This window comes from Tursiops truncatus, chromosome 8, assembly GCF_011762595.2.
Source record: "Tursiops truncatus isolate mTurTru1 chromosome 8, mTurTru1.mat.Y, whole genome shotgun sequence".
NCBI lineage: Eukaryota > Metazoa > Chordata > Mammalia > Artiodactyla > Delphinidae > Tursiops > Tursiops truncatus.
In genome coordinates this window covers 104,189,212-104,205,822 of record NC_047041.1, presented here as the reverse complement: position 1 = coordinate 104,205,822, position 16,611 = coordinate 104,189,212, and the positions used below count along the sequence as shown (strand labels likewise).

General features: G+C 49.3%; 1 long non-coding RNA gene across 1 annotated transcript; it reads left to right on the top strand.

The window, feature by feature from the left end:
* The first annotated feature begins 10,686 nt into the window (after positions 1 to 10,686).
* Positions 10,687 to 16,394, top strand: LOC117313241 (uncharacterized). Its single transcript, XR_004527697.2, has 3 exons — positions 10,687 to 11,007; positions 11,636 to 11,800; positions 13,170 to 16,394. It is a non-coding gene; the product is annotated as an uncharacterized lncRNA (long non-coding RNA).
* The last annotated feature ends 217 nt before the right edge of the window (positions 16,395 to 16,611 follow it).

Sequence of the window (16,611 nt, the reverse complement as noted above, 5' to 3'; positions counted from 1 at the left end):
TCCTGCAAAACTAAACTGCTAACAGCACCCCATGGACAACACGCCAAGAAACAGATGATTCTTTTCTTTTAATTAATTTATTTTTTATGAATTTTATTTATTTATTTATTAGGCTGTGTTGGGTCTTCATTGCTGCATGCGGGCTTTCTCTAGTTGTGGCGAGCAGGGTCTACTCTTAGTTGCGGTCTGTGGTTTCTCATTGCAGTGGCTTCTCTTGTTGCAGAGCACGGGCTCTAGGGCATGCAGCCTTCAGTAGTTGTGGCACATGGGCTCAGTAGTTGTGGCTCATGGGCTCTAGGGTGCGCGGGCTTCAGTAGTTTTGGCTCACGGGCTCTAGAGCGCAGGCTCAGTAGTTGTGGCTCATGGGCTCTAGAGTGCAGGCTCAGTAGTTGTGGCGCATGGACTTAGCTGCTTCGTGGCATGTGGGATCTTCCTGGACCAGGGCTGGAACCCACGTCCTCTGCATTGGCAGCTGGATTCTTAACAACTGCGCCACCAGGGAAGTCCCAAAACAGATGTTTCTTGACTCTTTGTAGCTATGGTCCCTTCCTTCTGGCCTGGAGTGTCCTTCTGGTGCCATACTCTTCTCTTGGACAACTCCTACCCATCCTTCCACACATGGCTCTGGGATCATCACCTCCAGGACACATTCAATGATACTACACCCCACTCCAGATTAGTTTGCGGAGCCCTCTGCTGTGCCCCTGTAATACAGCTATGAGTTTATTCACCATTACACTTACTCCCTTTTTCAAGATCATGTCTTTATAAGCATTAAGTCCGTGAGGTTCTTGTTCCTTGCCTGGATTCTGGCACACAGTTGACACTTTAACAGTGAAGCAGTGAGTCTAGAACTGACCCACACCTGCACAATTACCTGGTTAAGTCACAAGGACCAAGGGAGGAAAGGATGATCTTTTCAATAAATAGTCTAGGTTGATAGTCAATGTGGGGAAATTAGCCCTTACCTCTAACTCACACCATGCACAAAAATTAATTTTACCTCCACCTGGCATTAATGAGGCAACATCCCCCTTATACTGCCAGAGCTGTGTTCAAAAAGCCCAGCTAAACCAGAAGCTCTGAATATGATCCAGAGCCTCAGAACATAATACAAAAATGTCCGAGTTTCAGTTGAAAATTATTTGAAATACCAAGAACTAGGGATACCTCAAACTGAATGAAAAATGACAATCAGTAGATGTCAACACCAAGGTGACAAAGATATTAGAATGATCTGACGCACAAAGATGATAAGATACTTCAATAAGCCATTACGAATACATTAGAAACAACTGAAAAAATATAAATCTTCAGCAAAGAAACAGAAGATAAAGAAAAATCAAATGGAAATTTTAGAACTGAAAAATACCATAACTGAAACTAAAAAGTCACTGATGGATTCAACAGCAGAATGGAAGGGACAGAGGAAAGAATCAGTGAACTGGAAGATAGAATAATAAAAATTAACAAATCTGAACAACAGAGAGAAAATAGACTAAAAGAAAGTGAACAGAACCTCAGGGATCTGTGGGGAAAAAAAAAAAAAAAAGAAATCTAACATTCACGTCATCAGAGTCCCAGAAGTAAAAGAGAAGGATGACAGGACTGAAAAAGTACTCTAAGAAATAAGGGCTGAACATTTCCCAAATTCGTAAAGAGACATGAACTTACAGATTCAAGAATCTGAGTAAATCCTCAATAGGATAAGTCAAAGAAATCCACACCAAGACACATAACAATTAAACTTCTGAAAACTAAGCATAAAATCTTGAAAATGCAAAAGCAAAACCAATAGAACTGAGAGGATAAATAGGCAAAGACAGAATCATAGTTGGAGATTTCAACACCCCTCTCCCCATTATTGATAGAATGACTAGACAGGAAATCAACAAGGAAACAGAAGCACTCAACAACACCATCAACCCATAGGATCTAATCCATATTTACAGAACATTCCACCCAGCAACACCAGAATATACATTTTTTTTTATGGAACATATACCAAGGTAGACCATATCCTGGACTATTAAACAAACTTCAACAAATTTAAAAGAATAGAAATCATGCGAGTGTGTTCTCCAACCACAGTGGAATCAAACTAGAAATCAATAACAGAAAGATAAGGGACTTCCCTAGCAGCCCAGTGGTTAAGACTCCATGCTCCCAATGCAGGGGGCATGGATTCGATCCCTGGTTGGGGAACTAAGATCCTGCATACTGTGTGGCATGGGCAAAAAAAAAAAATTTTGAGGAAAAACACAGAAAGATAACGGGAAAACCTCTAAACATTTAGAAACTAAACAACACAATTCTAAATAATCCTTGAGTCAAAGAGGAAATCTCAAGGGAAATTTTTTAAAAATACAAAAAATGAAAATACAGCTTATAAGCATTAGTGGGACACAGCTAAAGCAGTGCTAAGAAGAAATTTTATAGCAGTAAATGCATAAGAGAAAAGAAGGAAACATCTCAAATCAGTAAGTTAAGCCCCCACCTCAAGAACCTAGAGAAAAAATAGCAAAGTAAACCTAAAGAAAACAGAAGAAATAATAAACATAAGAGCAGAAATTTTTAAAAATTGGAAACAGAAAAACAACAAAGAAACAAAAGGCTGGTCCTTTGAGAACAATAAAAGTGACAAACCTCTAACAAAACTGACAGAGAAAAACAGAAGATACAAACTGCCAATATCAATAATAAAACAAGGGAATATCACTACAGATCCTGGAAATGTCGAGTGGATATAACAGAATACTATGAACAACTCTTCACACCTAAATTAGACAACTTAAGTGAAATTGACTTATTCCTTGGAAAATGACAACTCACCCAATGTGAAATAGGTGATTTGAATACCTTATTAAGGAAACAAAATTTATAATTTTTAAAAACTCCCCTCCAAAAATCTTCATGCCCAGATGATGTCACTGGAGAGTTTTTCCAAATGTTTATAGAAGTATTAACACCCATTCTACACAATGTCTTTCAGAAAATAGAAGAGGCGGGAACATTTTCCAATTCATTTTATGAAACGAGTATTACGTTGATACCAAAATCCAACAAAGACAGTACAAGAAAAGGAAAGAAAAAAGGAAATTACAGACCAATATCCCTCATGAATACAGACAGAAAAATCCTTTAGAAGCTATTAGCAAATACAAGTCAACAATATATAATGTGAATTATACACCATGACCAAATGATTGCAGGAATGCAAGTCTTGTTGAATATTCAAAATTTAATCAATGTAATCATAGTAATAAGCTAAAGAAGAAAAATCACATGATCATATCAACCAATGTACAAAAATTTGACAACATTCAATATGAATTCATGGTAAAAACTCTGAGATAGACAGGATTAGAGAGGACTTTCCTCAACTTAATAAAGAACATCTATTAAAAAAAAAAACCTTAAGCGAACATAATACTTAATGATAAAAGAATGACTGTTTTCCTTCAAAGATGGGGAAGAAGCCTGCTCTCGCCATTCTTACTTAATATAGTGCTGGAGGTTCTGGCCTGAGCAATAAGGCAAGAAAAGGAAATGAAAGCCATACAGATGAGGAAGGAGAAATAACTGTCCCTATAAGCAGATGGCATGTTGTCTATGTAGAAAATCCTAAGGAATTGCCACACACACACAAAAAAAATAAAATTCCTGTAACTAATAAGTGAGTTCAGCAACAACACTGGATACAGGATAAACATACAAAAATTTATTGTATTTCTATATAGTGTCAATAAACATGTGGATAGCAAAATTAAAAATACAATACCATTTAATGTGCTCAAAAGTGAGTTCTTAGCTGTAAATATAACAAAACATGTATGGGACTTATAGGCTGAAAACTACACAACCCTGATGAAAGACATCAAAGAAGATCTAAATAAATGGAGAGAGATACCATGTTCATGATTGAAAGAATCAACGTAATAAAGGTGTCAATTCTAACTAGATTAGTATAAAGGTATTGATTGATATACAGCAATTCCTATCAAAATCCCAGTCAGAATTTTTTAGATATAGACAAGATTATTCTACAATGTGTATAGAAAGAAAAAGGAAGTAGAATAGCTAAAATGATTTTGAAAAAGATGGATAAAATGGGAGGAATCAGTTTACCTGGTTTCAAAACTTTATAAATACAACAATCAAAACTGTGTCCTCCTGGCAGAGGGATAGACAACTAGATCAATGGAGCAGAAATGAGAACCCAGAAATATACCTACACAAATATGCCCCACTCATTCTTGACAAAGGTGCAAAGGCAATTCAGTGGAGGAAAGATAGCATCTATCACAAATGATGCTGGAGTCATTGGACAGCCCTAGGCAATACAATAAGCTCTGGTCTAAGTGTCACATCTTTAACAAAAGTTAATTCAATGGATCATGTGCCTGTCCAACAAGTAGAATTATAAAATTTTAGAAAAAAGCATGAGAGAAGAGCTTCCGGATCTCGAGCTAGACAAGGAGTTCCTAAACTTGGCACCAAAAGCACCAGCCATAAAAAGAAAACTTGATAAACTGGACATCATCAAAAATAAAAACTTTGGCTCTGCCAAAGACCCTGTTAAGAGTACGAAAAGGCAAGCTACGGACTGGTAAAAAAAAAAAAAAATTGCAATCTATATAGACGACAAAGGACAAGTATCTAGGACATATTTTTTTTTAAAGCTCTTAAAACTCAACAGCAGGGAAGCAAACAATCCAATTAGAACATGAGCAAAAGACATGAAGAAACATTTCCCGGAAGAAGATATTCAGATGGTGAATAAGCACATGGCAAGATATTCGACATCATTAGCCATTAATCATGCACTTTAAAGCCACAACAAGTTGGGCTTCCCTGGTGGTGCAGTGGTTGAGAGTCCGCCTGCCATTGCGGGGGACACGGGTTCGTGCCCCGGTCCGGGAGGATCCCACATGCCGCGGAGCGGCTGGGCCCGTGAGCCATGGCCGCTGAGCCTGCGCGTCCGGAGCCTGTGCTCCACAACGGGAGAGGCCACAACAGTGAGAGGCCCGCGTACCGCGAAAAAAAAAAAAACAAAAAACACAACAAGCTACCACTACCCACCTAAAAAAAAAACTGTGAAAATGCCAAGTGCTGGTGAGGATGCAAAGTAGGTGGGCACATCATACATTCCTGATGGGAATGTGAAATGGTACAGCTACTGAGGAAAACAGTTTGGGGGTTTCTTTAAGAGTTACTCATGCACTGACAATGTAACCCAGCAGTTACGCATTTGCGCCAGAAGAAGGAAGACTTATGTTCACACAATAACCTGTATACAAACGTTTAAGGTAGCTTTATTTGTAATAGCCAAAACCTGGAAACATCTAAAATGCCCTTCAACAGTTGAAGGATCAAACAAACTGTGGTCCATCCACCCCATGGAATACCACTCAGCGCTACAAAGGAATGAATTATTGACACATAGAGCAACTGGATGCGTCCCCAAAGACGTGTGCTGAGTGGGAAAAAAGCTAACGTATTGTTCTATTTATAACACATTCTCGAAATGACAAAATTATAGAAATGGACAACAGATCGTGATTCTGTGTTGGTTCCGACTGTGGCAACAGTGGTGGCCAGGAACTAAGGAGGGGGTTGGGATAAGAGAGAAGTAGGTGTGGCTATAAAAAGGCAACATGAAGGATCCTCCTGGTGACGGAACGCTCTGTAAATTGACTGTATCCATGTCAGGGTCCTGGTTATGACGTTGTACTATAGCTTTACAAGATGTTACCACTGGGGAAACTGGGTGGCAGGGAGATGTGATTGCTTTCTGTTATTTCTTACAACAGCATGTGAATCCACATTTATCTCAAAATAAGAGTTAAAGAAGCGTGAAGCTCTGGCCCAGCATCTCCAGTCCAGGAGAAATGACTCGTGTACCCACCAAAGACATTCACTAGAATGCTCGCAGAAGTTCTGTTAATAACTTCCGGCCTGAGACGGAAACGAGTCACGTGTCCACTAACAGGTGAGTGGACGAACTGCGGAAGGTTCCTACAAAGGTAGACGTTTTAACAATTAAAAAAAAAAAGCAAATCATTGATCTACACAACAGTATGGATGAATCTCAAAAAGATTATGCTGATCAAAGAAGTTGATAGGAAAAAATCACATGCTGAAGGATCCCATTTTTACGAAGTTCAAAGACGGGCAGAACTAATCTACGGTGATGGAAATCAGGTGACTGGTACCTGGAGTGGGGGTATTGAGGATACTGTCTGGGAAAGGGCCCAGGGCAACCTGGCAGGGGGTGGGACTGTACTTGACCTTGACCTAGGATAGCCTCACGGGTGTAGACGTAAGTATGAACCCAGTGTGTGCTCCACGTGAGGTGTGTGCATGTTACTTAATCATATGGTAAAGCTCAACTTAAAAAAATAATTTTCAATGGTTTTTCAATGAGTGAGAAAAGAGGGGAGAGGCTGAGGAAGTCTGTGATTAAGGAAAAACGAACCCAGACCAGGAAGTGACTTGGCTGCTGGGACCCGTACCTGTTTCCAGGGCCCCAGGAGGCCCCAGAGGAAAGGAAGCATCCTTCAGATTCCCAGGCAAAAGTCCCGGCCGGTGACAGGGCAGGCGGGGCAGTGAAACTCCATCTGTGGACGCAGGCCCAGCCTCCCCGACCTGCAGGAATGCCCAGGCTGCCACAGGTCTCGGCCTGGACTTGCAAGCTCTCGGGGTGAGGCCAGGGTGGGGGAACCCAGCCCACTAGGGCTCTGGATGGACACCCGGCAGCAGGAGGGGGCTCCGTGGGAAGGAGAGGAAAAGCTAATCCCTGGAGAAAAACCCAGGTCTGCCTCGGGCTGCTGGCACGATGCACACAACTAATAAATGTCTGCTGAACTGCAGTGAATTCCCAGAGCACGGAGACATTCAACGGCTCAGCCCCGTTCTGGGGGAGCTGCCCTGTGCATTGACTCACTGATTGATTAATGATCTGACTTTGTGTAATAGTTTATAAAGCGCTCTAACAACTAAAACTCAGGGTTCAGATCCGGCTCCGCCTCTCAATAGCTGTGTGACCTTGGGCAAATTACTTAACCTCTCTGTGCCTTCATTTCTTCAACTAAAAAATGGGAATGATGATTAGGTGAGTTAATACACGTAAAGCTCTTAGAACAGTGCCTGGCACACCGTAAGTGTAAGTTACGTAGCCAGCTGGCGGTACAGGCGGGTCTCAAACCCATCTCCATCTTGAAAGCTGTGCGGTCCACTAGGGTAGCCACCCACCACGATTGGGCATGTGGAATGTGGCTAACCCCAAATGGGATGTGCTGGATTTCTAAGACTTCCTATGAACAAAAAGTGTAAAGTATCTCACTCAGAATGTTTTAGATGGATTACGCATTGAAATGATTATATTTGCATATATTGGAGATAATGAAATATATTATTAAAATAAATTTCGCCCGTTTGTTCTTTTTTTTTTTTTTAAAGTGTGACATCACACCAGCAGCCCACGTTTGTGGCCCGTCTTAGATTTCTGTTGGATGGCGCTGCCCTGGAGAATTCTGTCCCTGACAGCCCCTCTTCTCCAAATCTGAACTTTATTCTCCCCTATTTAAGGCTCTCTCTTTCCTCTACAAGGAGCTCAGTCCCAGAATTGTCACATCTACCAACACTTGCCCCTCTGAATAATAGTGCCCCAATTTCTGGTGATAACAGGGTGTCGTTCCCCAGAATAAGGGGTTCGGCCAGCAGTGCCTTCTGCCCACGGAGAAGAAAGGGGAATTGGTGCCCTTGGCAGGTAGCTGGGAGGACAGTGGCCGCGCAGGGGTCGTCTGTTACACTTGAGTCTCGGAATGTAATCTTGAAGTTGGAAGAAACCTGGCAGGTCATCGGGTCCAAACTCCTCATTTTCAGATTGAGACTCAAGGCATGACGAGGTCTCAGGGAGAGTCAGAGCTGGAGCTGGGAGGGCCGGACTCAGCACTGCTGCTCCCGGGCACGGCTGGGGACAGGGCTGTGACTTTCCACTCTCCTCTCCTGGCACCTGTCTGACCTCTGAGAGGTCCTCGGTGGCCAACTAAGGCAGACAGAGAAAACGCCTCTAGTCGTGCTGCCTTTCAGGGCCCGACAACTAGGTGGGGGGATTTGCACAGGGAGCGAGAATGCGATTGGCTCGGAGCCGCAGGCCCACCTCGAGGCCACCATGCGGGCTCCTGCGGGACAGCCAGGATCGCCTGGGGCTTCCACGCCCGTGTCTGTTCCCATCCCTGCAGACAGCCTGGAGAGACCAGCCCAACCCGTGTTCTCGGCCCCCCTTAGGGATGAGAAACCGAGGTGGGGAAGGCCAGTAGCTCAGTGGCGCCCAGCACAGGCCATTCGGAAGGTTGGGACTAAAGCCACGTCCTCCAGCCAGACCACGTGGGAAGAAGGAGCTCCCCTGAGCAAAGCCAGGGCGGGGATGCAGGGAGAGGGCAGGGCTCTGCTCCCACCCCTGCAAAGTCTCAGCTGGGCTCTGGTTCCTCCCACCACACCCTCCAGCCTCACACCTTTCCCACGGTCCACCTGTCACCCCCCTCTCTGTAGGCCGCTTTTGGGTAGTACTTGAGAATAGGAACCACCTGCGTTCAAATCCCAGCTCCAGCTCAACTGGCTCTGGGAGCTTAGGCAAGTTACTCAACCTCTCTGTGCCTTCATGTTCTCATCTGTAAAATGGGAGGACTGCCTGCCCCCATTACGGGGCTGCCATGAGACGCTCACCCGCTTTGAGTCGCGCCAGCAGAGGCTTAGGTACATTTCAGCTGTTACTTCTCCTCCTGTTGTTACCATGGCCTCCACAGGGCCGCGTCACAGGCAGCAGAACTCCCAAGCCCCCCTCCTGGACTAGTCCTCCAAGGCCGCATCTGGAGGCCGGGCCCGGCTTTGCTGGGTCCTCTGCTCAGGGCCACACACGTGGCAGACGGAGATCCGGGGAGCTGGTGAGCTGCTCCCTGCCGTCGTGTGTGCACATGTGTTGGACCCCTCCATGTGCCAGAGAGGCGAATGCGGTGGGGGCCAGAGGGCCCGTCAAATACAGCAGCCAGCAGAGGTGGCTGCCCCCACCCCCGGGAGGGCGGGCGGCTGGCCCCACGCCCTCCATTCTCACCAGCCCTAGCCCCTGGCTCCCTTGCCTGCCGGGCAAGCAGACCCCTTGACAGAGCACAAACTGACCCACGTGATCCCCAAGAGGTCCCCTCCCTGTTCCAGCAACGACTCCGCATGGACAAGGGCTTCTGGGGACAGCAGTTTAGCCAACAGGGGCTGGGGAAGACCGCAGGACTCCACTGAATTCTGCCACTAAGCTGCCCCTTGGCCTCTCTGTGCCTCGGTTTCCCCATCTGTGAGGGACGGGAGTCTGGACCTGATGCTCTCTGAGGTCCTCACCCAACACTCACCGATTGGATAAAGCATTAAAACAAAGAGCTATGGATGGAGGTTGGTGCTTCCCAGGCTGCTGCCGGGCCCTGGGCCAGGGGATACCCGCCAGACTCCACAGGGAAACAGATGGGGACAGTCCAATGGGCCGCGTGGTGAGGGCAGGCCAGATGAGGCCGGGCAGGCTGGCTCCAGGCAGGACGGCCTCATGGTCAGCCGGGCAGCCGGGAGCTGTCAGCAGGATGGGGCATTCAGGGGGACCCAGGCCTCCAAGTCTGAGGTGCCCCTCCGCCCCTCCCCTGGGGTTCTCCCTCCCTCCAGGAATGAAGGCCGCGGCCGCGGGAGGACCACGTCCCCGAGTGACCCCACCCAGCCTCAGGACCAGGGCTGCAAGGCGCTGGCAGCGCATGAAACTGTGCAGCGGGGCAGTGGGCCACCCACGAACCAGCAGCCTCAGAGGGCTCCCTTCACGCCCCATCTTCAGCCGCAGCCTCGCCCCTCCGTGGCCGAGAGCTGGCAGGCTAGCGGTGGGGTTCAGAGGGCAGCCGGAGAGCCCACGTGGGAGCAGAGGAAAGTACGATGCGTGGCCGTGCAGGCTGACCCCTGGGCCCAAGTCCCGGCCCTCTGCTCCCAGCTGCATCACGTCCAGCAAGATACTTCCCTTCCTGAGCCTCGATTTCTCCATATGTAAAATGGGCTGATGAGAGTACCTTCCTCTGAAGGACGATGTGAGGCCGACACCAGGAAATGAGATGGAAGCTTTCACTAAAAGATGGCTGAAGTGACCTGATGATAAGAGAAGGAAAAAAAAAAAAAAAAAAGAAAGATGATCTGATCCTTCTGTTCCTTTAAGAACGGCAACCCCCCCGAAAATCAGGAAAGACCCCTGGTTTGGGGGCCACGAGTCCTACCAGAAGGAGGTCCTTCCCTGGGCCCACGGAGGGAAGCCTATAGGTACCCCACCAGGCGGCCAGCCCTTTCGCATGTCCTCAGAAATCAGGTGTTTTCCGACTGGAAAGTTTCCATCATCTTTAAATCCGATTCTGGGGGCGCTAACGTCGCACACTTAGCCTCTGTGACTCACGAGCCGTCGGCAGGGAAGCGCTGTTGGGACTTGAACGAGGGCGGGCAGAGATTTCCAAAGATCAGGGTGGGTTTCTTTAAGCCTCTAAGAAGTTCTCATTTCATAACCAGCTGACATACACATAAAGGAGCGATATTTTTCCAAGGAAACGTCTCACAGCCAGGGCGAGGCTCTCTGCCCTACCGATACCTTTGATCCCCACGTCAGGCTGCTAGCAGCGGCCTCACCGGGAGGGAAGGTGCCGTCCCCTCCTGGTGACCAAGATGTTTGTTTCTTTGGGTTCCTACCGACGAGTCACGGGCTGCTGATTTTCTTGGCCATGTCCAAGCCTGAGGACGGTGCTGGGTAGCCTCAGGGACTAAGGAAGGCCAACGGAATTGAGGTGCCAGGTGCCAGAAATCCGACCCCACTGCCCGAAGCTGCTTACACCCACTCACCGTTGGCGACAGCCAACGCCTCGCCCTGACACAAGCTCACAGCACGCCAGGCTCCGTGCCTGAAGCAGGAGGTCTGGTCGCATCCCCACAGAGGCCGCTCAAGTAGGTATTCTTATGCCCATTTTGCAGATAGGGAAACTGAGGCTCAGAGAGGTGAAACCGCATGCCCAAGATTTCACTTCTACGAAGCGGGGGAGGCAAGATCTGAACCCATGTCTGTCTGGCTCCAGCATCTTCCCCTTTCATCACGCTTCTGCCCCCTCAACTTAATTCACCAAGAGTTATTCAGCAATGATGCTGCCCAGTCACTATAGGGGACAGAATGAGGGCAAGCATGGTCCCAATCCTAAAGGAACCTGCGACCGGCTGAGGAGTAAGAGAATGAATGAATGAGCGAGTGAATGAATGAACAGATGAAGAGTGAGAGATGGCAGGAGGATGAACCAGTCTGAGGATGCGCTGTCGGGCTGACACCACTCCGAGCACCAGAGGCTGCCGCCAGCTGGGGACCTCTGAGAAGCCGCATGGAATGCAGCTCTCGCGAGTGTCAGCCCAAGACATGGAAAAGGGGGAGGTTTGCCCACCAGCCGCATCCCCCATCCCCATGGTCAAGGGTGGCCTTCACACTTCTAGGCTTGTGCATGAGTCAGGTGGCCGAGAAGCCCAGAGCAGAAAGGGCAGACATGGGGGCAGCCGAGAGGAGACACTGACAGATCCCACTTGCCTGCAGCTGGTTGAAAAAGTGAGTTGAGACAACGGGAGGCAGGACACAAGAGGAATCCGGTACAAGACAGTCCACGTGTACATGAAATTGGACTTTGGAAACACAGGGATGGGTGTTCTCTGCACTTGTTTTCATATCCTCTCTAGTAAATCTCCTCTCTCAGCATTGAAGGTGAGTAGACCTAGCACAACAGATGCTCAACAAATAGATGGGGGAAAATGGATGGATGGGTGGGTGGATGGATGGATGGATGGATGGATGAATGGGCATGTTGGTTGGTGGTTGGGTATGTGGGTGGATAGGTGCATGCATGGCCATGTGGATAAGTGAAGGGATGGGTAGATGGATGGGTAGATGGATGGGTAGGCGGATGGATGGATGGATGGATGGGCATGCGGGTTGTGGATGGGTAGCTGGGTGGATAGGTGCAGGCATGGCCGTGTGGATGGGTGGGTGGATGGATAGATGGGTGGGTGAGTGGATAGATAAATGCATAGGTGGATGGATGGATAGGCATGTGGGTGGGTGGGTGGGTGGGTAATTAGATGGATGGACGGTTGGGTGGTAGAGCCCAGATTCCTTCTGCTGCTACTAGCCCACCCACTTCTTCACCGGGAATGGATCCAACAAACAAGATGGGATTCTGAGCCAGGTTGGAGCTGAAAAACCAGCCAGACACCCTGAGACAAGCCTTTGTGTCAGATGTATTGGGGAAGCTGGGAGGTGGGAGGTGGCGCCCAGCCAGGAGACGCAAGCTGTCTCCCGTTGGCCTGGCAGGAAGCCTCCCAGCTCTGGAGCACACGAGCCAGGCTTTGAATCCTGGCTCCCTTCCTTCCAGGCTGGCTGAATGACCTTGGGCTAGTCACACAACTTGGGGTCTTGGTTTCCTCACGTATAAATAAGAATCAGAGGAACTCACACCCTCAGCTGTCTCTGCTGTGATAGTGTCACCCTAGGGGGGAATTGTCATAATTGATAAACCTGGAAGCTTATTCTCTGGGTGAAGAAACCAGACCTTAGAATGGAGAAATTCTCCGACGTCTCAGCCAGGGCTAAAACTTCCAGTCATGGTGGCGGAACAGGGCAGTGGAATTTGGAGCCCTCTGCCGTGACCCCTGATATAACACAGACTAGGCCAAGATGTTCGTGTAACGTTCAGGGAGACCCTGAAACCTACTCCAAGGTTTGGCTGGCCCTGTGTTCTGAGAACACCTCCGGAGGTTGCCTGTCTGTGGATGGAAGGGGGCTGAATCACCAAGGGGCACAACCCAGGGACGTTCTCAGAAAATGGGGTGAGCCGTCCACTCCCCAAGTGGAATATGCCAAAGGGCATTGCAAGGGGAACAAGGTACACCTTCCATTGAAGGAAGAAAGGAAGTAGTTGATTGGATGGTTGGTTGGTTGTTGGTTGGCTGGCTAGTTTGTCCGTCCATCAGTAACTTAGTGAATGACTAGCTTGTAGCCTGGTCCACCAGGCAATGCTAAGTCTCTCTCTGAGGTCCCACCTCCAATATGTCCCTCTGGGTTCATCCTCCCTCAGGGCCAGACTGAAACACATCACTGCCCTGCCCTAACCTTCAAGAATCTCCAGTGTCCACAGGACAAAATCCAAGGGCCTCCCCTGGACATGCAAAGCTTCCTGCAAAGGAGCCCCCCAGCCCCCTAGTCCACCCCCATGTCAGCCCTACTTCAGGGTTCCTGGCCTTGGTTCACACCGTCCTCTCAACCCAAGTGTCTTCTTTCCGTCCGCCACGCGTCTGAGTCCTTCTTACAGAGCGAAACGCATCCAACACGAGTCACGCTTCCAGGAGTAGCTGAAGATGGTGAGGCCACCGAACTCCTGCCATTTCTACTACAACGATAGGCGCATAGCGACCTGTCCAGGCACTTTGCTCGCAGGTTTCTGTTTCTCAACTATATACACGTGCAGAAGACAGGAAAAAAGAAAGGACCAAGTTACGAGTGGTTATTAACCCTGAAGTCTGCCAGAATGGCTTCATCGATCCATCCGTTCCTTCATACCCAGGCATTCAGTCATTCAGAGAACTCTTACTGCTTCCTGGGCAAACATGCTGGTAGCAGGAAAGTCCATGGGCTCCCACCCCAGCGGCCCCACGGGTACAAGCACCATTTGGAGTCACAAAACCGACGATGGGACTTTGGTTCTGGCTCCCTTCCATCACGCCAGGGCCTGGGCAGGTCACCGGGGGCAGGGGCCACAAGCCAGAGACAAGCCAGTGGTCAAGCTCTGTAGCCGTGATTACGCACCCGCCGCTCTGAGCCTGTTTCCCACCGGTGAAGGGGTGACAGCAGCCCATGTCTCCCAGCAGTGATGGGAGGACAGACCTCCTCGGCTCAAAGAGGGAAACCTGCCAATTGAAAACAGCCACCTGCTCCTTCAAAAAGGATTCTTAGTCTCCTTGGCATTGGGTGTTGTCTGCGCGTCCGGGGGCCACGACAACAAAGGGCCACAGACCTGCTGGCTTCAAACAAGAGAAATCGATTCTCTCACAGCTCTGGAGTCAAGGTGTTGGCAGGGCCTCGCTCCCTCCAAAGGCTCCAGGGGAGGGTCCTGCCTGCCTCTTTCAGCCTCTGGGGTCTCCAGGCGTCCCTGGCTGTGGCCGCATCCCTCCAGTCTCTGTCTCCGTCGTCCCATGGCCTCCTCTGTGTCATCTTCGCTGCTTCTGTCCTTTATAAGGACACTGATTGGATGTAGGACCCTTCCTCTTCCAGGAAGGTCACATCCTGAGATCCTTATTTTAACTACGTCTACAAAGACCCTATTTCCAAATAAGCTGTCATTCTGAGGGTCCAAGTATATATGAACTGGGGGGGACACGATTCCATCCAGCACAGACACTCAGGCAGAGATGGGCAAGTGGCCCCTCTGTGTGTCACGGAGCCATCGAGGGACCCCCGCTCTTCCACTGGTGCTGAGGCCCCCTCCTGGCCCACCTAGACAGACGCCTCCAGCTTCGCGGCTCCCCGAGGCCTGTGCAGTGCACATGCACCATGCCTGGCGCTGCCTTTTACCCTAGATGTTCCGCGAGGAACGGAGCCAGACAGACTCAGAGTGAGGAGACAGGTGAAAGAGCCAGGCAGCACCAGGTGGAAACCGCAGGATGGGGCAAGCGCTGGCCACACGCCCACCACCAAGTGCCAAGGGGAGTGACGGCCGCTGCCAGGCGTGGGGGTGGGAAATCAAGGCAGCATCACAGCATCGGGGAGCCTTGGGGGCAACCCTTAAGGAAGAGTGGGGTTCCTCCTGGTGGGCCTGGTGGGCGAGGGTCACCCCAGGCGCCAAGCCACCTGAGCCACATGCTCAGGGCTGGGATGGTGGACGCAGAGCACGTAGCAGGGAAAGGGCAGGAGAAGACAGGCTGCTGCGCAAAGGATGTGGGCTTGATCTTGGGAAGAGGCTCAGAGCCTCTCGCACCATCCCTCGGCTGGCCACGATCTGGGGATGGGGACAGCGCCGGGGGACTGTACCAGCGGCAGGGCGCATGTGAGCCGGGCTGGTTGCCCCGTGCTCTCCAGTATCCAGCGGGGAGGTGAGGAGGGATAATCCCCTGGGGGGACCAGAGTTGCCTGCAGCCGGGATGCGGGTCCTCGAGCGCTGGGCAGAAGGTCGCACACGCATCATCTCCTGGACACAGGCTCTGGCGCAGAGACACGGACCCCAGTCACACACGGAGCCCCGCCATGACAAATATTTCACCAGGAGACTTCCTCTGGGAGGGGGAGAAATACCCAAAGCACCCTTTGTCTTAAAACATTAATGTCCAATTCTAAATTGGGTCGGGGGACGGAGGAGGAGAAAGGAGGAAGGCAGGGGTGGGGAGCCATCACTGGGCATCATTCATAAGCCACACACTGGGCCCTTCATCAGGCCCCAAACTCACCCTTGTGGCTACGCAAAGATTTATTGAAGCCCCAGCATGGGCTCATTTATTTTCCTCCAAACCAATTTGAAAAGACCGTTTGCATCTGCCCTGGAGGAAAAAAAAAAACCACACACACACACACACACACAAAATGTGCTTATTTGGCAAACTTTGTTTGAAAAACCTGCTTGTCCCCAAAGAAGTAGCCGCACGTTTGGCGAGGCCAGGGGCTGTGTCTGTGGGGAGGGGATGGTGGTGGTTCGGTTCTTCCCCATCATCTGTTGGCCAGAGAAAGAGACAGAGAACTTGAACTCAGACACCATTTCTTGCACCTGGGGACCCAGAAAGGCGGGGCCCTTTGCTCGGAGATCAAGGTCCCCTTGTAGGTCTCTCTAGCCTTGCTTGTCAGGGACGTCTGTGCACAGACAGCTGCAAAACGCAAAGAAAAGTGTAAAACCAAGCGGAGAAAAATGGACAATGAGAATTTCAAACATTAGCTAATTTTGAGGGGTGGGGTGAAAGTTCTGTCTGTCCTCTCCAGAAAAAAGAGATGTCACCCATGAATAAACATTCACCTTTCTTCCTATCTACAATATACAAAGAGTTTTTATGAATCAATAAGAAAGAAAAACACAATAATAGAAAAATGGGCCAGGGACACAACTGGGTAATTTGGAAGAGGAAAGTATGGTCCATAAATACGGGTAACAAAATGCTTAATGTTGCCAATAATCCGAGAGATGCAACTTGAAGCACAGACAACTAACATCTTAGTTTGCACCTACCAAACCGGCAAATATGCGCAAGAACGTACCAGCAGGTTAGTGAGATGGAGCAAGCAGAGGTACAGCTGGTGAAGCCCCCCTTGTCACTTTGGCCACACGCATCCCCGCCCAGATGGGGGCGTGCTCTTTGACCCAGCAGCGCCACTTTTATGAATCCAAAGAAGTGCACAGAGGCTTGGCTCTGGGGGGCCAGGCACTGAGCCTTATCTGAAGTGTCAGCAGAAGGAGGATGGCTCCTCCCTGCGGTCTCCAGGCACACGTCTGCCCCTCGGCACAGGCAGCCTGGACTTCCAGGAAACTGTGGACGTGCGCC